We start from the raw sequence: 24,335 nt of genomic DNA, 5'->3' as shown, positions 1-24,335 counted from the left end.
GCTTTATAAATATTTTCACTCCCTCTAAATACATTTACAGAACCTGCTTCGAAATTCTCCAGTTTGCTCACGTTTTCAATAATGCATTAAGTTACCTGCACAAAAATGCCCACACTAATGTGCTTCTGTATCATTATTGATCCATGTCTGCACAAAGAACATTTCCATCAATGAACCGCAGATCTGCGATAAAGAAGTTTAAATTTAACACAACAAAGCCAGCCCAGGGAGAATCAGGCTTGGAATAAACCTGCTGTATTTAAGGATTTTCGGCTGCATTTCAAAATATTTTTCCTATAGTCTCTGAGAAAGGGATCTTTGGTTTTCTTAACTGTTTTTAGCGGGATTTATATCCCACTACTGTAATATATCAAAAATATGTGTTGGGGGTGTCTTTTACAAAAAAGGGACTCGGTAAGCCAAGAAACAAATTAGTACTTAAGACTTAATGATTCATATCTGTCTAAAGGATTGATCATTTAAGATGAGATCAATGAATTTATGATACAACCGGCAATTTTGCTGAATGTAATAAATTCAGAGAGCATAATTCATTCTTCATCTAACTAGCCGCACTGTCCCTGTAATTATGGTTTAAGTTGATTGCTTTAGACGTGGTTCTGGAGTGATCCAGCCATGCAGGCACTTCATCTCCATAAAAGGACATCTTCATCTCCATAAATGGAAATTTGCATGGCTATGAAATTATGTGTGTGACTAATGTCGCTCGATGTCCTCATTACATTCTACAGGTGTTGTTTTTGCATGGAAGAAACTATTACCCACACTGCAAGGGATTTCCTGAGTTTACCATCCCGAGAGCAGTGCTTGAATACATGATGAGCCAAAGAATTTTCACAGTTCAAGCCCGTTATTTCCTCCACGGTCATGAAATATATTCCAAGACCAGTGAGGAAATAGCAGGAGTGGAGGAAACTGTGGGCACTAACGTGTCAGTGTGCTCTTACCAGCGCTCCTACCAGCAGCACTATCTTTGAAAAATGTCCCAAGAATTAATAAATTATCTCACTAAAACATATCTATAAGGGTAAACCAAATTACCATTCACAATTACATCTCTCAGAAAGCATGGCTGAGAAATGTTTGCAAAGCACTCCTTTTTAGTTTATAATAGGCGACCAGGGTGGTGCATTTGCTAAATAATTCTGCATCTATCCTATTCAAATCCCAACAACATCGACTCAAGACTTTTATGCTCCTATAACTGATAAATAGTTGTACAATAGTGGCGGAGGATAATTGTGCTCAGATAAATCTTTACGTCTCTAAATACCAACAAAACATTAATTTTGCATGATTTACTCTTAACCGTCAAATAAATGTCACAATTATAGATCAGACTTTAAGATACCAGTTCAGTACAAATATATTTTGACGTTATAATAAATGTATAGATGCTCAGTAATAAGGAGGTAGTAAGGAGGTCATTGACAGTTTGCGGACTGGCAGAGCAGCTGTAAATTGGCAGTTCACCCACCCATTAAACATACAGTTCCCCCTTCTCATTGAGAGATGAGAAACTCCCAGGTGCCTAATGGAAGAGCCTCAGCCTGTCCATCTGTTGGAAAAACCCTCCTGGTGGTCCAGCTGCCACAGATGTGCTGAAGTTAAGGTATCAGAAGACCAACCCAATGGAGTAAGAGCTTTCTGATGCATATACTCCCTGCCAGCGATCACCAATGGTGATCCCAGGCGAGAAAAATCATCAATGACTCCCCGCATATCAAGACAACTGATTTTTTTTTTGGATTCCAAAAATTATCCCCATGTTTTGGTGTGTGTTTATGATGTACAAAAAAAAATCAATGCTGGACGTCATTACTTTTTTCCAATAGTACTGCCAGTGCATTGGTAACAGCACTTCTGTTGAAGCAGGTAGGGATCCCCTAATTTAAGCAGTAGTCTTATATCTGTAGGGCAGACAGGGCCTTCGTCACTTCAGATGGCTTCACAATCCACCTCCAAATCCTAATGACCCCCTAAGTAACCTACTCTTTTGGAGTGACCCCTACGGATGCAACATCTCTACTGCTTTTAAGGAAACACTATAATTGAACATCTATCTGGATACAATGTCAACTCTTACCAGGGTATTTGTTTCCCTGCCACTTTAAAGGCCCGTGAATATAGTGTCAGCACACAGGAAAACTACAAGCTGGGAGGTCTGCAGTCCCTTGCAGCCCACCATCCTTACTTTGCAACCTTACACAATGTGTTGCAAAGTCTCATTCATGAGGTGAGTTGTGTGCATATCACTGCACACAGGCCCATTCACCTAGGCCTGAATAAAACGATGGTCAACGCACAACTGATTTTTACAGTACTGCTCTTTACAAACACAATGCAGAGCTATAACAGGGCCAGGCTGTTTGTGCATTACAATACGTCAATTAGTGCACAACGTGTGTCTCATAGTAAATTACCTTTATGGCCCAGGAGAAACCCAAAATGGCAGTCTTTATTGAGATGAATTGAGTACATTACAAAATAAATGATACAGTAAAGTTATTTAGGATTTTATAAAAACATACTTGCTTTGTTAAAATAACCAAATATTAAGACCCGTTTTGGACCAGCAATACCTGACTAAAAATATCAGTTTATCAATAAAAAATGCTTTCACTATTCCCGTCGGTGATCTGCTCACTTGAGTTCTTTACCACAGTGCCTACAAATTCCCACAAATTTGAGAATAACATCTGAGTCATTGGCCCAATAATACAGGTAGTTAACTGACTTCATATGCAAGAAAGTACTCCAAGAAGAAGACAAATTAATATACCACAGGAAATAAATTGATAATGCGTACTTCAAGTACCAAGAGCATGATACCTCTACAGTGAACAATTTGAACACCAACTGGTGAATATTGGAAAAACTGAAGTGCTGCTACCCCATGAGTTTTGATTTTGTAATGTATATGTCGTGTAATTGTTGGGCGTGCCGGGCTGGACTCCGATGGCATGGAACCGATTTTCAACTAGAATATTTTATTAAATTGCTTTTTTATTGTGTTTTAAAACATTTCGTACTGTGATATTACTTCAATTTTAACTATTCATATCTTATAGTGAAAAGCCGAAATAAAGAATTTTTGGATTGAATTGAATATTAGGACAAATTAAATATGTGATAATGCTAGCTTTGAACCATATTATTATAAAGTTATTGGCTTTGTTCCTACGGAGACTTCAAGAGTAATCCATTGTTGGAAACTGCTGTCTTAAATCATGACCAGCAATGTGTTAAGAGGATCATTTATCACGGTTTACCAGACACCCCCAAACCAGTTTTAACTTAATTTCAAGCTGTATCGATTTTAGAGACATAGGCCCTCATTACAACCCTGGCGGTAAATCCCACTTACTGCCGTGCTGAAGACCGCCAACATACCGTTGCAGCGGCGGAATTCCGCTACAGGTATTACAACCCACATCTCGGAATCAGCCACAATACAGACACCCACAGAAGCCTGCCACACCAAAGGTCAGTGATAAACTGGCGATGCCAAAACCTACACCGTCACGCCAACAAAAATACACCCACACTATCACAAGCCACGAATCAACGTGGCGGTCTTTCAACCGCAATAATCCATTGGCGGTACACAACGCCGCGCTCCAAATACACATACATTTACAAAACACAACCACGTTGGACAATTCGAAATACACATACACACACCACACCCACACACCCACAACACTATAAAACACCCACCCACATTACCCACAAACCCTTACAATGAAAAGTTTGGAAGAAGCACAGAGAGAGATTAGCAAACACAACACCAGCATCCACAGACACACAACACCATCACCCATACAACATCCACGCCCCTCAAACAACACACACAAACACATCCCCCCACACATCACAACAGACAGCACCTCACACATCACCCACACCACATCATGGCACCTCAGACACCCCAGGTTTTCAGAGGAGGAGCTCAGGGTCATGGTGGAGGAAATCATCCGGGTAGAGCCACAGCTTTTCAGATCACAGGTGCAGCACACCTCCATTGCGAGGAAGATGGAGCTATGGCAGAGAATCGTCGACAGGGTCAACGCAGTGGGACAGCATCCAAGAACACGGGATGACATCAGGAAGAGGTGGAACGACCTACGGGGGAAGGTGCGTTCCTTGGTTTCAAGACACCAGATTGCTGTACAGAGGACTGGCGATGGACCCCCACTTCCTCCCCCCACAACTAACAACATGGGAGGAGCAAGTCTTGGCAATACTGAATTCTGAGGGCCTCGCAGGAGTAGCAGGAGGACTGGACTCTGGTAAGTCATATCTTTACTACCATATCCCCCACACCCCACCTGCATGCCATTACATACCCTCACCCTTATCCTCACTCCCATCACTCCATCATCTCACATATGTCCCACTATCACAACTCACACATCTCAATACCAAGGCCCTGCATGCAACACCTATGCATGGACCACCGTCACCAAAGCATGTCCAGTACAGATACCCACACAGACCCCAAACCAACTACCACAAAAGGGCAAACACAATGATGCAAGCACAGGAGTAGAGGGTACCTCACCCAATGCACAAGATGGCACACACAGATACTAACACTGTGCATTTACACCCCAACAAGACCCCTACCCAACGTCACTGGACAGGAGGTGCCAGACATATTTAGTCCCTCCACAGAAGAGGCCCACAGTGATGACAGCAGCTCTGCATGCCTGGATCAAGATGACCAGCCCATCAGGGACCTCTGGACAGTCAGTTCCCCTGCCACTGTCACTAGCCACCATAGAGCATCCCCCTCAGGAAACACCAGCACAGCACCCACCCATCCCTCTGTCCCCAGGACACGTCAATCAGCAGTGTGTCCACCACTACAGGGAACCCAGGCAAAACCACCAACCCAAGACAATGAGGAACCTGGGGTCAGTGGCAGTGAGCACACGGTTCAGGGGACAGAGGCACAGGATAACAGGGAAGCTGGGAGGACTGCTGTGCGACAGGGGGAGTACAGGCCCAGGGAACCAACACTCCACGAGGCACTCTCCAACATCATGGGAGCTTACCACCATTCCCAGAAGACCATGGGCACGGTAATGGCCAGGTTTCAGGAGACCCAGCGTCTGCCGGTGGAACACGATCTGGGGATCAGGGAGGACTTGAAGTCCATTAACACCACCCTGGTCACCACTGCAGGGGTGCTGGCAGACCTTGTCAACACCATGAGGGACACAGTGGGACACAAATGGGCCCCTGACACTAGCCTGGACGATGAACAGCCCTCCACCTCCGCCGGCGCTAGTGGACAGGAGGCACCGCCACAGTACCAACAGGCCACCAGCACCCACCCCCTGCAGAAGAGAACCACCACGCAAAGGGTCCCTGAGATCCAGGAACAAGACAGAGAACATTGCCAAGACCCCGCCCGGAAACAAGACCCTCCTGGATGTCACCCTTCTGTCCCACTTTGTCACCCTGTCTACCTTAACCTGCCATTGCTCCACTTCCTATGCCCCACTGGACAATGCCCCTGTGAGACCAAGAGACTGGGCTCTGCCATGGACATTCCTCCACCAATACCCCAGCCGATTGCACACCCCCTCCACTTATTAGTACAGAAATAAACACGCTTGCATCACAAATCAATCTGGAGTCAGTCTGTGCTTTCACAAATGTGTAATTGCAAAATCTATGAAATATAGCAATGTCAATGTACTTGTGACCCACATCTGTGAAATGGAAAGCCAAAGTGACAAGCCAGGGTCCACACACAGAGTTCAAAAGGCAGACTTATGCTAGGTCCTACAATAGTATGAGATGTGGGAAGCAGTTCCATCCTCTTACCTGTCTCTCACTGGAAGTATTGCATGATGATGTTGTTTCGGTTGTCTACATCTTCTTCTTCTGCCTCTTCTTCACTGTCCGCAGGCTCCACAGCTGCCACAAGACCAACATCAGGCCCATCCTCCTGCAGAAAAGGCACCTGGCGTCGCTAAGCCAGGTTGTGCAACATACAGCAGGCCACGATGATCTGGCACACCTTCTTCGGTGAGTAGTATAGGGATCCACCTGTCAGATGGAGGCACCAGAATCTGGCCTTCAGGAGGCTGAAAGTGCGCTCTATTATCGTCCTAGTTCGCCCATGTGCCTCATTGTAGCGTTCCTCTGCCTTTGTCCTGGGATTCCTCACTGGGGTCAGTAGCAATGACATGTTGGGGCAACCAGAGCCACCTGCAAATATCGAGGGACAACTGTTAGACATCCTCCAAACATTAGGGAATCTCCCATACCCAGACATCTAATGAAACTGTGAGGGGACTTTAGGCTCACCTATTAGCCACACACGGTGCCTCTGGAGTTGCCCCATCACAAAAGGGATGCAGCTAGTCCTCAAAATGTATGCATCATGCACTGAGCCAGGATACTTGGCATTCACATAGGAGATGTACTGGTCTGCCAAACACACCATCTGCACATTCATAGAATGGTAGCTTTTCCGGTTTCTGTACACCTGTTCATTCCTGTGGGGGGGCGCAAATGCCACATGTGTACCATCAATGGCACCAATGATGTTGGGGATATGTCCCAGGGCATAAAAGTCACCTTTCATTGTGGGCAAATCCTCCACCTGAGGGAAAACGATGTAGCTGCGCATGTGTTTCAGCAGGGCAGATAACACTCTGGACAACACGTTAGAGAACATTGGCTCCGACATCCCTGATGCCATGGCAACTGTTGTTTGAAAAGACCCACTGGCCAGAAAATGGAGTACAGACAGGACATGCACTAGAGGGAGGATTCCTGTGGGATGGAGGATAGCTGACATCAGGTCAGGCTCCAACAGGGCACACAGTTCGTGGATTGTTGCACGATCAAGTCTGTAAGTGATAATGATGTGTCTGTCTTCCATTGTCGACAGGTCCACCAGGGGTCTGTACACCGGAGGATGCTGCCATCTCATCACCAGCCCCAGCGGACGTGCCCTACGGAGGAGAACAGTGAGCAGAGGGTCACACAACACTTAGGTTTCACAAGGCTGTTTAGCACAAACGTTAAATTGTCTCTATGTGCCTTTGTCTGTCTGTATTCCTGGCCTAAATAGGTGTGACGCAGTTATTTGGCCTGCCATGTTGCCCCTTGAAATGGCGGCTGCCTGACCTGTAAGGTGGGACAAGGGGAAATTAGGTAACTGAGCTGAAGTTGTACACCGTCGCGGTAGGCGGTCGAAGACCGCAGCGCAATTCAGCATTGGTTAACATTGGGTCCTATGGGTTCCAGGAGCCGCGGACGTGACCTCCATTTTCTATCAGTTCCCTCACTTGATACCTGACCTTCTACAGGAGAGGACCTACACTGCAAGTGCTGCTGTGACCTGTGTCTGGAAGCGACAATGGCTACAGTGTCTGGGGAAAGGGCCCCTGCCTTCGCTGCGGAGGAATTGGAGAAACTGGTGGATGGGGTCCTCCTCCTGTACACGCAACTGTACGGTCCTCCAGACAAACAGGTGAGTTAACTGTGTGCATGGTGGTTGGCACATGATTTTATGGAGTGTCATGGATGGGAGAGAGGGGGGGACAGGCCAGCATGTGAGGATGGTATGTGTATGTATGTCTGAGCCAGGGTGGGAGGTTTGTGGGCGATGTGTGAGAAGAACTGTACGGGAGAGTAACATCCATTATAACTTCACTTTTCCTCTAGGTCAGTGCCCCCCAGAAGAAGGGTATTTGGTGTGCCATCGCCAAGGGAGTGGGACCCTGGGGGTCTACTATAGACAGAGCACCCACTGCCGTAAAAGATGGGAGGACCTGCGCTGCTGGAGCAAGAAGACGGCGGAGGCCCAGCTGGGGATGCCCGCCCAGCGTGGAAGGGGTGCCCATCGCACCATGACCCCCCTGGTGTACCGGATCCTGGCGGTGGCATATCCTGAGTTGGATGGGCGCTTGAGGGCATCACAGCAGCCACAAGGGGGTGAGTATACTCTCATTCAGCTGACTCTGCACGCTTGATGAGGTGTCTGGGTGGGGGAGGTGGGCTGTGGGTTCCCCTAGGCCAGGGCAGACGCACAAAGGTAGATCCATTGATTTGCAGGCTCATTCCCACTCGAACCCCAAAAGTGGTATTTGCCCTCTACATCTAGTCAGGCTCCCATGGGTTCTTGCTGTGCATGAAATAGGTCTAGACAGAGTGCCCCTTGGGCATGTGCTTTTCCCCTGCCCTGTCAGTGCATGTCTTAGTGCATAGGGCTGCTCCCTGTGTGTTGTGTCCGCCAACGGTAGTGGTGTTGCATGCACTGATCATGTGCCCACTCTGTCCCCCCCTTCCCCTTTTGTTTTGTCACCCTGTCCTTGTGTGCATTAGCATAATCTGGTGGAGGAGCAGTGGCACCGGAGCAGGAGGGAGCTGCATCCCACATGGCCCTGGAGGGTGCAGTAACGGAGTCAGAAGGCACCATTGGGACGGAGGGTGAGTGGAGCTCCACAACGGGGACAGGAGCAGACACCAGCGACAGCGACTCCTCCTCTGATGGGAGCTCTCTTGCGGTGGCCGGCACCTCTGTGCCCACCGCATCAACAGGTACAGCCGCCACCCCCCCACCAGGCCCGCCCTCCCAGCAGCCCCTCATCGAGTTTCCCGTGCCCGCTCACCCAGGAGGGTGGGCATCTCCTTCGCCCCAGGCACCTCAGGCCCAGCCCCAGTTAGCCCTGCTGCCCTCAGTGAGGAGGCTATTGACCTCCTGAGATCCCTCACTGTTGGGCAATCTACCATTTTGAATGCCATCCAGGGTGTTGAGAGGCATTTGCAGCAAACAAATGCATACCAGGAGGGCATTCATTCTGGACAGGCGGCCCAACAGAGAGCATTTTAGGCTCTGGCTTCAGCACTGATGGCAGCCATTGTCCCTGTGTCCAGCCTCCACCCTCCAACTTTCTCCACCCAGACCGAATCCCCCGTACCTCAGCCTATACCAAGCACACCATCAACCAGCATGCACACTCATCAACACACAAGAGTGGAAATGGCAAACATAAGCACCACACATCCCACCAGCACTCACACAAGCACCATCCCCATGCAGACACACTAACATCCACTGCCTCCACTGTGTCCCCCCCTCCACGTCCTCCTCCTCCCTCCCTGTCTCATCTCCACTCACACCTGCATGCACTACATCCTCAGCCACTACCTCCATCCCAAGCACGCTCATCACCACACACCGCTCACGTGCAGTCACCACCCCCACTACCATTCACACATCCCCTGTGTCCTCTCCCAGTGTGTCTGTGAGCCCTTCTCCCAAACTACACAAACGCAGGCAAACACCCACCCAACAGCCATCCACCTCACAACAGCCTCCGGCCCATGCACCTTCACCCAAATTCAGCAAACGTACACCTCCTACAACCACTACCTCTTCCTCCACTCCCAAACCCCCTCCATCTTCCCGTCCCAGTGTGTCTAAGAAACTCTTCCTCGCAAACTTTGACCTCTTCCCTACACCTCCCCCCCCTGTCCTTCCCCTAGGGCCAGGCTGTCCAGGTCCCAGCCCAGCACCTCAGCCACCAAATCCTCCAGCACAGTGGTCCCAGCAACTCCGGTCTCATTGCGGGCGCCACCCATCAGGGCTGCCAGTGTGCCACCTAGCGAGGCCAAGCAGCAGGCCATTCCGCCACCTGCCAAGGTGAAGAAGGTGCCCACATGCCGGAGGGAGAAGCCGCACCTACCAGCAAGCAAGGGCTCCTCCAAGCCAAAAGTGGAGAGTGGCAAGGCACCAGCAGCGACATCAAAGGTGGGGAAGGGACATAAGCCGAAGAGCAGGTTAGGACAGGGTGAGGGACCAGAGTCACCCCTTCTGACAACCACAACATCAACCTGTACGGTGGCGGACACCACCACCTGTACCGCCACCAGCACCGCCACCTGCACTGCCACCTGCATGTCTGCTGCCTCAGCAACAGTCCCCAGCATCAACCCCAGTGGGCAGCCATCCGAGGCTGCAGGAGACGTCCTGCTGTGTCCCTCAACAGGTGCAGATACATGCACCACCGCTAGCACCTCTGCCACAGACACCGCCGCAAGCCCCGCCACCAGCCCCGTGACTTGCTCACACAGTGCCATCACCGCTGACATGGCAATCATCCCCAGTGAGCAGCCATCCAAGGCTGCAGGAGACGTCCTGGACCCTGCCCAGCGTACATGAGGCATGAATCCCAGCACTGTTTGTACCTGCAGGTGGCAGGCGAAGTCGCAGCACGGTGGAGTGTGTCTCTGCCTCCATGGAGTATCATGCTACCTGTTCCCAGGCAATCTCGTAGCACACACACCCAGGTGAGGGAATGGGACCTGCCACACTGCATGTGAAGCACTCTGGGCACAAATCCCCCTCCAGAACCAGTGAAGAATCACATCCACTACCTCAGTCCTTGGCAGGATGAAGCACTCTGGGCACAAAGACCCCTCCAGAACCAGTGGAGAATCACATCCACTACCTCAGCCCTTGGCAGGATGAAGCACTCTGGGCACAATGCCCCCTCCAGAACCAGTGGAGACTGTTATCCACTTGAGAGACTGTGGCTTTTCACTCTCCAGGATAAAGCAGTGGGCAAACCACCCACTGGAAAGACTTGTGAGACTGTGCCTTTGCACTCCCCAGGATAAAGCAGTGGGCAAATCACCCACTAGAATGACTTGTGCAGTTGGTGTACATATATGTATGTACTAATTATTGAATTTGGCCTATCTGATATTTAATAGATTACACTTGTTACAATCATTTCCTTTTGTCCTTACGTTCTTCCAGGGGGTGACGGGGTGTATATGTAATGTTGCTGCATGTATTTGTGTGTATGGTGTTGTGGGTGAGGGTGGGGGTGTTGCATGTTGTGTGTGTGTGCGTGTGTCACTCTCTTTTCCCTACCCCCCTCTCCTGTGTGCTAGGTGCAGTACTCACCGTGGTTGTCGCCGGCATCTTTCCTGCTCCTGATACAAGAGGAGGTAGACCAACATGGGCAGGACCTGTAGTTCGGGCTCCATGGCGTCCTGGTTGTTCCTTGAGTGTGGAGTGTTTTCCGTTCCAAGTCCTGTTTCCACCGTGCTTTTGATAGCGTTGGTACCACCCCGGAAAAGGTGGCAGATAGGCGTGTTGTAATACAGGGGGCGGAACCTTGTGTTCCGCCTGTCTGTTGGCAGTTACCGCCGCGGTGTTTGTTTCTACTGCTGTGGCGGTCGGAGTGTTAAAGTGGCTGTCCATGTTGGCAGTTTCAGCCATGGTCGTGATTCCATTTTTTTTCCGCCGGCCTGTTGGCGGTATTACCGCTGCTTTAACACCGACCTCCAGGGTTGTAATGAGGGCCATAGACCTAATCAGTCCCAAATAATAATCAAGCAGGAGACCTCCAGTCATCCTTAATTCTTTGAGCATCTCAAGTGACCATACAGCAAAGCAGAAACCACCCTGATTTGATAAGCCTCAATAATGAGACTTAACACAGTGCTAGCAACACTGAGGCTGAAATGCCACACACCAGCATCATACCCAGTGCAAAAGCCTTTTATCATCTGAATACATTTAATACAATATCTAGTTATACATGCATCAACAGAGCTGAGTCTGAAAAGTCCTGAAAATGTATATTTGATAATAGCATTCTCTAGAATCCATTTGCTCTCTACCAACCATCAGATTTCACAAGTATCACCATGGCACATCTCTCCAATCAAAACATTAACAAGTGTTTGGTGATATACTATAAGAGAGGACTTCTAAGTAAATAAGTGTGAGTGTCGGAAATCGAACTCAAACTTCTTATACCATGTGTAGGTTTTGCCTAGATTAAGAGACTACAGTTACAATAACTACTATATTAAGAATATAACTTTAACTTAAAGCATACGATATATGTAGAAAAATCATACAAGATAGTGTTCTTCAAAGAACAAGGAACAAGTAGACCGAGCAAGTGTATCTGTCAACAGAGGTCTGTCCATGGTTACAAAAAAACAAGAAAATACTTTTTCTATATTACAAGTTATAATATTCAACTATGCCTAGATTCTATGTGTTCTAAGTAAAAGGCACAAATCAAAACATGTCAAAAGATAATGTGAATTAGTTTTCAACAGTCACTTGCAGCATTTTCGTTTTCTATAAAAAAAAAACCCTAGCTGGAATGGTTCAATAGCAAAGACCATCATAGCATTAACCCAGAAAATGCATTATATACTGGCATTAGTCAAGCAAAGCGTTAGCAATCATCAAACATTAGGATATAAAAATTGAATAGTTTTATCTGTAAAAGGTTTAAGAAGAATTTCAAGGATTGAAACTATTTTCCAGCTGAGACCAAAGACTAAAAGAAGGTCAAGTGAGGGACAACTGCATTGGTAGTTGTCACTGACAAGATTCACAATGCTAAAAAACACAAAATCTCGATACAAGAACAGAAATATGCATAATATCAGATATGTCCTCTGTCTTAATGACTGGCACAGTATTTCGGAAATGTAATGACATCTAAAATGCCTGCTTCAAGGGTTATCATCCTATAGTTAATGAGCTGGTGTCAGCTCATAATATAACACGTTTACAGTAAGTATCTTTGTTCAGTTTGTAGGTATTCTGTTTGCTTTTACTTAAATTCAGATGTTGAATAAACTGGAGGTTTTCTCTAATGTCTTATTTAACATCATTGCACACTGGTACGGTTTCCCTTTTTGTGATATATTTATGCTCTGGCAAATAGCCTAATAAACTTAAAAAATACAATAAAAACATGGCCTAGAGATACCAAAGCGGGACTCATATACATGTTTTTAGGCTTGGGTGAAATTTAGAATACTCCTGAATAACTGGCGTAATTTCATGTTGCTCTTTTCATGCAAAATTACCGTAAATTACACAATTATGCTCATTTACGTAACTAAATAGTTTGCCAAAAAATCTTGATGCAAGAGCACAGGAATAATGAACTAAGCAAACGCGAGCAGCTGATGGCTCCGGCTGTTCATGTTCTGTAGCACTTAGTTCTATTTCTTTCACGACAAAAATACATCCTCGGGTCCATTTTGGATGCAAAGGTGCATTTTGTGCTAAGAAAATACACTTAATGCTGGGTTGTGCTCCTCACATAATCCCTTGTAATCTCGCATAATTTTGCTGTAATTTTGTGTGCTACGCTAGAGCACATTACGCTATTTATCCCCACCCCTACCTTTTTTTTTTTACAAGATGAGAGTCTTCTACGAGCATGAAAAATGTATTTGTGTTATAGTGATGTGTAATGATAAAGTTTTCCGAAAGGTGGAGTTTTAGCCTTGAAAGGATCAGAAGATGTCACTTGTTTTTTGAATCATACATATCTAGGGACAACCATCTCCAAGTTTTTAAATCACCAACAATTTCATCATAACTCATAGGGAGAAGGACAAACAGACGTGCAGCATAAGCCTCTAGTAGTTCTGAGAAAACGTGTCCACCTTCTACAGGAAAACTAAGTAACTTGCTTCGCGATTTCGGGTTTTGTGGGTTTCACTGGCACGTGGACAGCTACCCCAGTGGTCAGCTAGAGCATTTGCTGTGGCAAACTGGTGATAGTAAAAATATCCTGCCCTGCAAAGGGCTTCACGAACACATGGGAGTGCGCAGAAAAAAGGACCTGGTGCAGCTATTGATTTATATATATTTTTGTTGTATTCCTTATATATCAGTTCAGTTTAAGACCCTTTTCCTGTTCCTGCTCTCCAACTATAATCCATATTTTGCACACAGATGTCTCTAGTCTTTATTCTAACCAGCTTTTTTCCTGCAGGGAAACAGTGGTGTGGGTCCACGTAATAAATAACAAAAATGCTAAATATTCTTAAAACCGCGACAAGATTGCTGCTGTTGCCTCACCACATATTCTGCCAGGATCTAAGGGCCAGATGTAGTAAGCTGTTTGCATGGTGCAAACTGCGAAAATCGCAGATTGCGCCATGCAAACAGCCTTCTGCGATGCACATTCACAATTGTGAATGCGACTCGCAAATAGGAAGGGGTGTTCCCTTCCTATTTGCGACTCGCATCGCAATGCTGAATTGCTTTGTGACCGTGAATGCGGTCGCAAAGCAATTCGCAGTTACCACCAGTGTCACACTGGTGATAACTCATTCGCAAAAGGGAAGGGGTCCCCAGGGGACCCCTTCCCCTTTGTGAATGTTGCCCAAAAGGTTTTTTCAGAGCAGGCATTGTTGCCCAAAAGGTTTTTTCAGAGCAGGCAGTGGTCCAAGGGACCACTGCCTGCTCTGAAAAAACGAAACCAAATGGTTTCGTTATTTTTTTTATTTTGCAACTCGTTTTCCTTTAAGGAAAACGGGCTGCAAAATAAAAAAATAAAAAACTGCTTTATTTAAAAAGCAGTCTCAGAGATGGAGGTCTGCTGACTTCAGCAGGCCACCATCCCTGTGAGTGCAGGGGCTCGCTATGGGGCCGCAAAATGCGACCCACCTCATTAATATTTATGAGGTGGGTCTTTGTCACCCCATAGCGAGTCGCAGACGGTGTCTGAGACACCGTTCTGCATCCGCATTTGCGATTCGGAAATTGCGAGTCGCACAGACTCGCAATTTCCGAATCGCAAATGTGGAAGTTGCTACATCTGGCCCCAAATCATTAAAACTTTACTACTATTGGACTCTTCCCTTTAAATATGTGCAAACCACAACTTGCCATAGTGAAGCTGCACAATGGGCTTTGCATGTAAATCTTCAGCAGAAATCGCCCTCTAGTGTAATTTTAGTAACACAATGCTGTTTAGGGAGGTCACTCGGCCTGCTGGGTTATTCATCTGGTTAAGTACACATATAACAAATCTTATTTACTGTTCCTCGTTCTCGACTCATACCAGATATCTTGTTTCTGGTGCTTTGCCAGCTTTGTAGTGAGTAAGCTCTTTCTAGCTCAAACATCTCAAAAGTATAACCCTCGTCCGCATACTCACATATCATAACCTCCCCCCAGTACAGCGGACCCGGATGGGGACCATGCGGCTGTAGAGGCTTGCCAAGAGCAAAGACAAGAGGGGTACACTCTCCCACCTGCACCAGTAAAGGTTATGGAAAAGGTCTGTGGGACGAATGGCTCTTAGGTGTGATTATCCTCCGCCTCTTCACACTCTTTGCCGCTTCTGTCAATTGTAAAAGGTATGCAGTGCCTGCCTCAGAGCCCACACGAGGAGGCACCACCTGGATTAGGCTGCTGATGGGAGGCCTTGGTGTGCTTGTATTTGGCCCAGAAATGCACCTTAGTGCACCAGTTTCATCAAATTAAAGGGTACCACAATGTTATGTGAAGGAGGCCTTGGCTCCTTCATACCACCTGCCTAATGACATATATTTATTAGAAAAGCAACTTTCCTCGCCCAGTCGTCCGTGGCCTGCATTGATTTGATAGGTATGGCGTCTCAGATCAGTGACCTTGTGCTGGGGCCCTCACAAGGAAGGATTTGATGAGGGTGATCATCAAGGCTATGGGTGCAATCGTATCACAGCAGTAGTTATGCAAATAATTTTGAGAAAATAAAGCATTTTTAAGCAGGAATGTCAAATAGGTTTTTTGGCAATAGAATTTTGCCTCTTTTATAACATGACAGACCACGCAATTTCCTCATGAGATTTTTTTTAAGTGCAGACGGGAGATCGACAACCTCGAGGCACCTTCCTTCTTACAGTGGCTAAAGGAAGTCAAATAAATAGAGAACTACTCATAAGTAGAATAAAAGTTCCATATTTATTGTCTGAAGTGAATCTACCTACTACTGACAGTGTTACAGTCCCCGATCTTACCTGGTAGGAGTCGTTCCTTTACCTTATCAGCCCTATTATCTTCTCTCTGCATTTCCAGTCATCTATATTGCACTATATTGAACAGACGTAGCATTTTATTTAAAGGAGATCTATTTCCTATCTGTGCAAACAAAAGAAGGCCAATAATGAATACTAGAAATGTAGGCACCAAGAAAGGGAAGGTTATATTGAAGGAAGATATGAGCACAGAAGGGCTACGGAAGGAATCCGTTTTTGAATCCTCCACAGACCAGAATCATGCACAAGAACACACACTCATGGAGCTCGTAGTTAACGTCTTTAATCATCAATTCAACTGGCTTCTCATTCCCTCATAACTGTTAAAGACCACATGTTAACAACTCTCAGAATGACTGCGTAATCCCTTTATTGAGTCTGCCCTGGGCTGCAGGGTCCTAATGCTCACAGCCTTGAGACACTACGGGGGTCATTACAACCCTGGCGGTCAAAGACCGCCAGGGCTGTTTTGGCGATTGCACCGCCAAGAGGCTGGTGGTGCAATCTTGGCTATTTTGACCGTGGCGGAAGCGCCGCGGTTGCACCGCCGGGGCCGGCGGTTTCCCGCCACATTTGCCCCAGCGGTGATAATCCACCTGGGCAGGACTGCTTGCAGCGCTGCCCAGGGGATTACGAGTCCCCGACCGACAGCCTTTTCCTGGCGATTTGAACCGCCAGGAAAGGGCTGGCGGTACGGGGAGTCGCGGGGCCCCTGACAGGGCCCCATGCAGCTTTTTACTGTCTGCTATGCAGACAGTGAAAAGCGCGACAGGTGCAACTGCACCCGTCGCACGGCCGCAACACATCTGGCTCCATTTGGAGCTGGCTTCTGTGTTGCGGCCGAGATCCCCGCTGGGCCGGCGGGTGGAAACCTGGTTTCCGCCCGCCGGTCCAGCGGGGATCTCATAATGACTGCGGCGGGAGTGCGGCCGCATTGGCGCCCGCCCCCGCGGTCAGATCTTGGCGGGCGGCTATGAGGGCCTACATCCGTAAGAAGAAACATTCAGCACAAGTAAAAAATATGGGCTACCCTCATGACTGAACTGTAGCTCCAGACCTCTCTACCTATGTGAGGTACCATACATAATGAAGAAAAAGACTTTCACTTACTCACCATTTGTAGGGTTCCCATCTAGAGAGCTAGGATCTCCGTATCCATCAAGTCCACCCCAACCTTTGTTCAATTTTAGGAAACAGCTAAAGATGCATCTCTTTAAAGAACACTACACCATGATGCGTGAACACGTGCTACCTCTCCAGTCAGTTGCTGATTGTGCATCTGCCTTTGACTACATAGAGGGCTCTGATGCTTTTCGGCTGGGTTCAGCTTATATACAAAAAAGATGCATACATATATATGTTTAATAAGTTTCTACTTTTGCAGTCGTGCCACAGGTCTCCTTCAGTTGTTGAAGGCAGACAATGCAACGAATTCTGGAGCACAATCTGTTTTCAGTATTTTCTGCTTCGATTAAACATTTACACCAGGAAATGTGGTTAAGATTTTTTTTTTTTTGCTTGCCCCAGAAGGTCCTAATTGTACAGTGCAAAAGGCACTGGGGGTTTGATCAATTGCAGCACTCAGCATGGTGTACTGCAGAAAAAAGGAATATTAAAAAACAGTAATTCAATTTTCCCCAAAGAGGTCGCATCTAAAAAGATTTGCATACAAAATGTGTTTGCAATTATTTTCATAGAAAAAGGGAATAAAAACATTAGGAGTGACAAAAATAGGTCATCATTAGTCTGTATTAACTCGAATACTGCTTCTTCATTCGTGCCATTCAAATAAAAATATATTGTAATGATTTTCATTTACAGAATGCTGTAACAGCTTTGTCACTGTGTAGCCCATTAAATAACAAATGCCGATACCACCCACGTCAGTGGTGCTCCCTGAATTTACTGTGCAAAGAGCACAAACCACCTCAGCCCACTAAGGATCACAGATCTGGCAGAGTCGCTAAGGCAAGAGGTGACTGAAACTTCTTGTACCCAGTGAGGTGTTGCCCTAGGGCGGGCAGGCAGGCAGGCTTGTGAAGGTCCCCTGAGACAATATTTATGCAACAGACTAGTATAGGACAGGGTGGTAATGGAAAGTCCCATGAATTCTAGAGCAAAATGTAAACTCGGAAGGGAATCCAACAGTGGAGTGTCCTCCATCACACAACCCCAGGAGAGTTTATAACCCGGTGGTGCACCGCCCTCACACCTAGCACTCTGTCAACAAAACAGAGGGTTTTCCCTTAAACTCCATCTGACACAAAGCAGTGGCCAAGAGTAAAACTGTCCAATCTTTTCAGCAGAGGAAATGCATATTTGTCAAGACAAATAACTTCAACCATGATGCAGCAGAGCAAAATGCAAAATTTACCCAAAGCTTTGCCGGCAGACAATAGTTTGGTAATGGAGCAAACTCTCTCGTAGGAATTGTGTCCCTTATTTGGACAGATTTCACCTGCAAAACATATGTACACATCACAATGCTTTAAACGCTTTAAAGAGACTTCTGTATCCTGCTCTGCAATTTCCTACCTGTGGTCCTATCAAAATGTGACCAGAGGATCCAATGTTAGTCTACTTGTCCCTCATTTTGAAACTTAATCTGCAGGAAGCTCAAGAAATCGGACCGGTGAAGGTCCGACTTGGAGGGTCTTATTACAGTGAAGTATTCTCATCTGTATTGGCTACTTGTGAAAGTTTGGGTTTCGATGAATGCTCTTTCATATACAGGACAACCTGTGCTCACCACCCAGCATATTGCCCCTCTAATGGCTGGCACCTGGTGTTGAGGACAACATCTGTTAGCAAAGTAGCTGTTTAAGTGAGGATGTAAAGTAGTGTTAAATAATGTTTATTTGGGCATTAATCCAATAAATATGTTCATGGGATGTACGAATGCAGATATAAATAGACAAACACAATACACAAGAGTTAAAACAGCAAGCTTGTAAACATTTTAAGAAGTTAATTTCATCATAATCGGTAAAAGCATCGTACCAAAAAAGATACACAGTACCATAATCACGTAGAGAATCCTAAAAGACAGACCTATTTGTAGAGTTTCAGCTTATCTGCATCTTATGTTCCTATGGAGGTTGTTGATCGTATCAGTCTCAATCTGAGCTTATCAGTTTTGGAATTATTTTCACACTACAAGCTCCTCCTTTTTACTGATGGCAGTGTACTATGATAAACACCTATGTACCCTCCCCACTTTACCCCTCACACTTTCACCTGGCCACCTCTTCTTTTGCCTCTCCCCACTCCACCTCCAAGAGAAAGTATAACACATTAAATATAGAAAAACCCATCCCACCATGTCATCACTCTCTTTTCCGCTGCCCCAGCTTTTCTCTGAATTGTAATTTACTTCCTCTGCCACCATCTGATAGAACAATTGCCCCAGACTTCAGTAGCCATCACAGTAGTCAGAGGTCTGCAAGATACAAGTATAATGAGCCATGCGTTGTTCAGGAAAGCGTGGTTACACTTGCGTGGGAAATGTCCTTAGGGACGCGTTGTTAAGGACGTTTCCCGGAAAAAGATACTGCGCATTGAGGAACTCAACCTGTGTTATAAAAATCTCCTTTTGTGTGTAAAAAAACCCATAGGTCATTCATCAACAGGTTTTAAGAGTTGTGGAATTTTCGGGGCCATTTTAGGAAACTGCAATTTTAGATCCATTACTCCGGTCTGAAATGATTTTTCTGATGTCATAAACTACCCCATTGTATGTAAACTTATATGGTCTGTCAGCCAACCCTCTTCATCCATTGGTCGGTTATAGTGTAATTTGCATTTTTCTTCCACCCCTACAGTCTATAGCATAGGGCACTGGGTCATCCCACTTCAGCCACTGGATAACTTCGCTGGCATTGATGACGTTCTGCTTTTTCAAATGGAACGCACACATACACAAAGTAGTTTCCATCAGCGCCAGGGACTATGGCAAATTGGCAATGTGTGCTTTTTTGCAACCAAAAATATTTTTTGCTTTCAACCATTGTTTTTTTGATTAAGGAAGGCCAGGCAGCTTCCCAGCAATAATGTTTTGCAAAAACCATGAACCAACAAAGCATTAACAAAGCCAAATGGCAGTAAGCCAACACCAGACCAACTGGCTTCTCTAGATTATGTTCCACCTCTTTAATTCTGGTTTGCAGTTGTCTCTTGGAGGTGGCAGTAGGAAAAATGGAATAGATAGTTGCTCCCACTCCTGGAACCCAAGTACATAGTCAAATATTCTTAACCCTTTGCATCCAGGGGCTCTTGGCTTCTTTTCCATCTCCAGAGGGTGCTAAAACATGTATTAGAACATTCAAACGTTGGCAGCTCCATTGAAAACAATGGAGTGCTGCAGACTTTTACTGGCCGGTAAAAGCCCGCAGCGCCAACATTCCAATGTTCGCTTTGTTCACAGCAACAGCTGTGAACAAAGCCTCACGGAGCCCAAGGGGATTTTAATCCCTTCGGGCTCCGTGAGCAATTTGTTTTTTTAATAGAACATTCTGCCCTGAGTGGCAGAATGTTCTAATAGCCTTAGAACCCGCCGTAGTGGGCTCTACCGGCTATTAAAGGCCCTTTCCCTTGTTAAATGCCCTCGCCTTTGGCTCGGGCATTTAACGCGGGAGCGGGCCTTTATTAGCCATTAGAGCCCGCTACGGCTGGTTCTAAGGCTATAATGGAACGGTCCAGAACTGTATGCTGACCTCTAGGATGAAAGGGATTATTGGCAGACAAGCTGGCACTGACTAATGCAAGGGCAGTGAGTGCTATAAAATGATGAATTTAATACTTTAAAGGAAGCTGTTAGAACAATAACATTTTTAATGTCTTAGCTTGTTCGGCAACTAGCATGGTTCAGTCGATAGACCTAGCTATAAATATTGCTAGACAAAAATATCTTAGTTGGCGGGATTGCGTTACACACGACTACAGCTGTGCTTGGTAGGGCGGCCGGGAGCATCATTAAACGCAATCTCTTACATGTTTTGCTCGAACCAGAAAAAGGATAAAAAAACAATTCATATTCCCCTACAATATTATGCCAGCAGCTTGCAAGAAGATTCAGTTTACCTTCCTGGGCCCTGTCCAACCCCAAAGAACAGAATGAACACTTCCTCAGTACATTTAAGAGTATTTATATGTTGGTGGCCTTGAGCCAACGTACTACTTATGAGCTCAATGGCCTGATATCATTCTTCAGGTTTCCTGTGAATTCTGTAGCATAGTACACCACCAGACCACTCGGAAGACGCTGCCTCAGCAGAAACACGACTCTCCCCTCTTGATATGGGCAAATCCAACACCAGGCCTGTGTGATTGTGTAACTCTTTTCATCCTTGTTCTCCTCGAGTACAGCAGCTCATGTTGGCAGACAAGACTTTATTTTGACATAACTGCCCAGTGAGTCGGAAGGCTTGCCATGAGATTACCCACTTAGGCGCACTCTTGGAGCTCAGAGAACACCTGAACGGAATTCTGGGCGACTGCGGATGCAACACAACAAACACAGTAATCAATCTGTCAAGTTGCGGGATGAGGTTCATCCATTACCTACTCTTATAAACGCCCTCTGAGTCCTAAAGTACTGGACGACATTATTTAATGGACAAATACGTTTTCTAAAATCTTTTTTCATACTGAGCAAAAACATTTGCATTGACCCTCCTGTAATTACAAGGCAAATAATAATTCCAGCCAAAAGTAATAAAGTAAATACTTAACTGCCACCCCCTTTGGGAGGAGGGGGTGGGGGTGTATGTATGTGTGTGAGAGCGATATCAAAATGGCTGATGATTTTCACTTGTTCTCAGTGTGTGTGTTATCAAAATGGCGGATAACAGAAGTCATTTACTTGGGGAAAAAACACTCCTCCTGCAAAGAAGCTCACCAAAATCACCCCTAGGTGGAAATGAAATATAAAATCAAAGTGAAAATGTGTAAATATTCTTGGGGTTTAAATGTCTGAGAAGTGGTACACAGTCAGTGCTAGGAAGCTATCTGAAAATAGCTTTCTGCAGAAAAGTGTCTTTGTGTGAGCTAATACCCTCCACTAATTAGCTGCCAATTCCACCCTGTCTGCTAAGTACACACAACCATACATTTCAAACGAAATGCACATTTTTTAAAACACCGTAAACTGAGGTAAAACTCCAAATACACCTAAACTGTATTATATCTGTGTTTGTTACACATGGTATTTCATCGGGGAGTTGTGCCAAGGTGTTTAGCGCACTGGCACTCATCCTTTCTGTGGCCATGAGCAATGAACCCCCTCTAACAACCTTCTTGTTGGAAAACGCTGCTAGACTATGATAAGAAGTAAACAAGTCTACTATTCTTCCACCCTCCTTAGAAGAACACATGCAATATCTTTACATTCACGGGGAAACAGCTACTGCTGCATGGTCTTCCTGAAGAACTTGGATGGTGACCCAGATCACAGACCTTGAGCTCCTCTATGCCTTGTTCATAGTTGTCCTCCCTTTTGTAGAAAGTCCTGAGTCAGTGAGGTTTCCACCCAAACTAAAAGGGAGACTTATTTCTAGTTTCCAATGCCTGCACTTCAAACTAAGATTGTAGTTTGTATTTCCTGGTATCGCTTTGTTTTCCTTCCTGATTTAGAAAGGTATGACAGATCACCAATTTTTGAAGGTATTGCATTGCAATGCCTACAAATTATTTTGCAGATTGGTTTGACGTACACTTGTTGAGTAATTTTTGCCACTTCAGTTTGTCTTTCTCCAATGGAATTGACGGCTCTTTGCCGGCTGATTTGAAATCCAAAATATTGTTAGAAAGGCAATTCTTGATGCTCAACTACCTTTTATTCTCTGGATTGCTTACAAATATATTTATGATAACACCATTCCGAAGAATTAAAATTTAAAAACATTTGTAAGTCTTGAAGATGAAACTGAGATGAAAATAGCAGAAGGTGATTCAAGCATTTGGATATGAATATTTCTTGTATATAGTGATATTGTTGATTCTGCCTGTGTAGTTCTTGCTAACAATGCAGCCGGTTCCTCTCATAGTTGTCTAGCTTTCTGAGTCGCATCAGTTTTTTGCTTCTAAAATGGCATCTACTCATCAGTTTGTCAGAGGTTTTTACGGCTAGGAGGTTGTTTCCTACAGCTGCTTGTGACATCTTTATGGTGGCACTCACTACCTTGGAGCATTGTGCTTTCTTGCCAATAAAATGTCTACCGAAAGGAATCAATCATAGACTTCATTCAAAGACTTCACAATGAGACATTATAAGGTACGCGCACTGCATCCGGGCCTCAACAGAGGTATAGGTAGAGAGGCAAGCATCTCTATGTTACAAGCCTTTTGCAAAACAGCAGTAACATTTTGGACTACTGCCCTGAAATAGCTTTGCAGAATATTACTGTAATGTAAGAACATACATATGTTGATTAAGTGTGCTCTACAGAGGTTCAGACTGATGATGGAAACATCCTGTAATTCGAGGAACAGTGGTTAGTGGTACTTCACAGCAGCAAAAATCAATGTTTGTGTTTTGCCTAATATTATATTTTAAGAAACGTCTATAATAATAATATCCACAAGAATCTGCTCTGTGATATCAAGCAAGTCAAGAAAAAGAGCATAGGTTATGTTTATACACTCAACAAGTTTTCGAGGACCCTCTGCTTCTTGAATACCAATAAACTGGAGACAACAAATATATCAGTTCTAATACAAGATACGATCAAAAGGACGGGTCATAAATTCAATGAACCAGTCTTCAACTGCTAATGTGCATAACAATGCGAGACTGATAATACGCCGGCAGATGCAATTTACTACTGAGCCTCTCCTTTGTCAATAATGGACTTTTGATCACTACATGTTCTAGTTTTTAATGTACCTCTACAAGAAGGGTGTCTGAAGCCTTGGAATGGTAACAAATTAAAACAAGCATTTGAAATGCAATGGGTCTCGCGTTTTCTCGAGTTAGAGCTATTAGCGTTGTAAATTCCTAACTGGACTTTTCTTGCCACATAAACTGAAAATGAAAAGTGAAACAGTTGACATAAGCAAGCTGATTCAAAGCGCCCTGGTTGCCATGAACATGAGTATGAAGGAGAGACACAAAAGGAAAAAGAAGTCTGTTTGCAGTCAAACATATCGGCAAACGTGCAAATATCCCTGTAACAGTTGATGTACAAGGGGGCAACAAAACTGCCCCATGGAGGGACAAACTTAAAGCATTTACCAATGATAACAAATGATTTTTGAAAGGCAAGCCCATGAACGAGTGACAGTGATGGGCGTACGGTGGGCGTGGTTAAAAGCCCACAGATAGATTATAACAGGCCAGAGCGCTTGTGCGCTCGACCTAAAAAGCATGCTTCAGCAGTAATATGAGGTATACATGCACATGCAAGATGACACATGCATACATTTAGATGACCATGCAAGGGACAGTCACTGGAGGTGCATGGGGAGGTGTTTTTGTTGTGTTTCAG

At 45.5% G+C, this 24,335-nt stretch overlaps 1 protein-coding gene across 6 annotated transcripts in view; it reads right to left on the bottom strand.

Annotated features, from left to right (window-relative positions):
• Nucleotides 1-24,335, bottom strand: part of SOBP (sine oculis binding protein homolog) — a 368,137-nt gene that overhangs the window by 56,383 nt on the left and 287,419 nt on the right. The window lies entirely within an intron of this gene.

This window comes from Pleurodeles waltl, chromosome 5 (genome assembly GCF_031143425.1).
Source record: "Pleurodeles waltl isolate 20211129_DDA chromosome 5, aPleWal1.hap1.20221129, whole genome shotgun sequence".
Taxonomy (NCBI): domain Eukaryota; kingdom Metazoa; phylum Chordata; class Amphibia; order Caudata; family Salamandridae; genus Pleurodeles; species Pleurodeles waltl.
The sequence above is the reverse complement of the archived record's forward strand: the minus strand, read 5'-3'. Positions and strand labels throughout refer to the sequence as shown.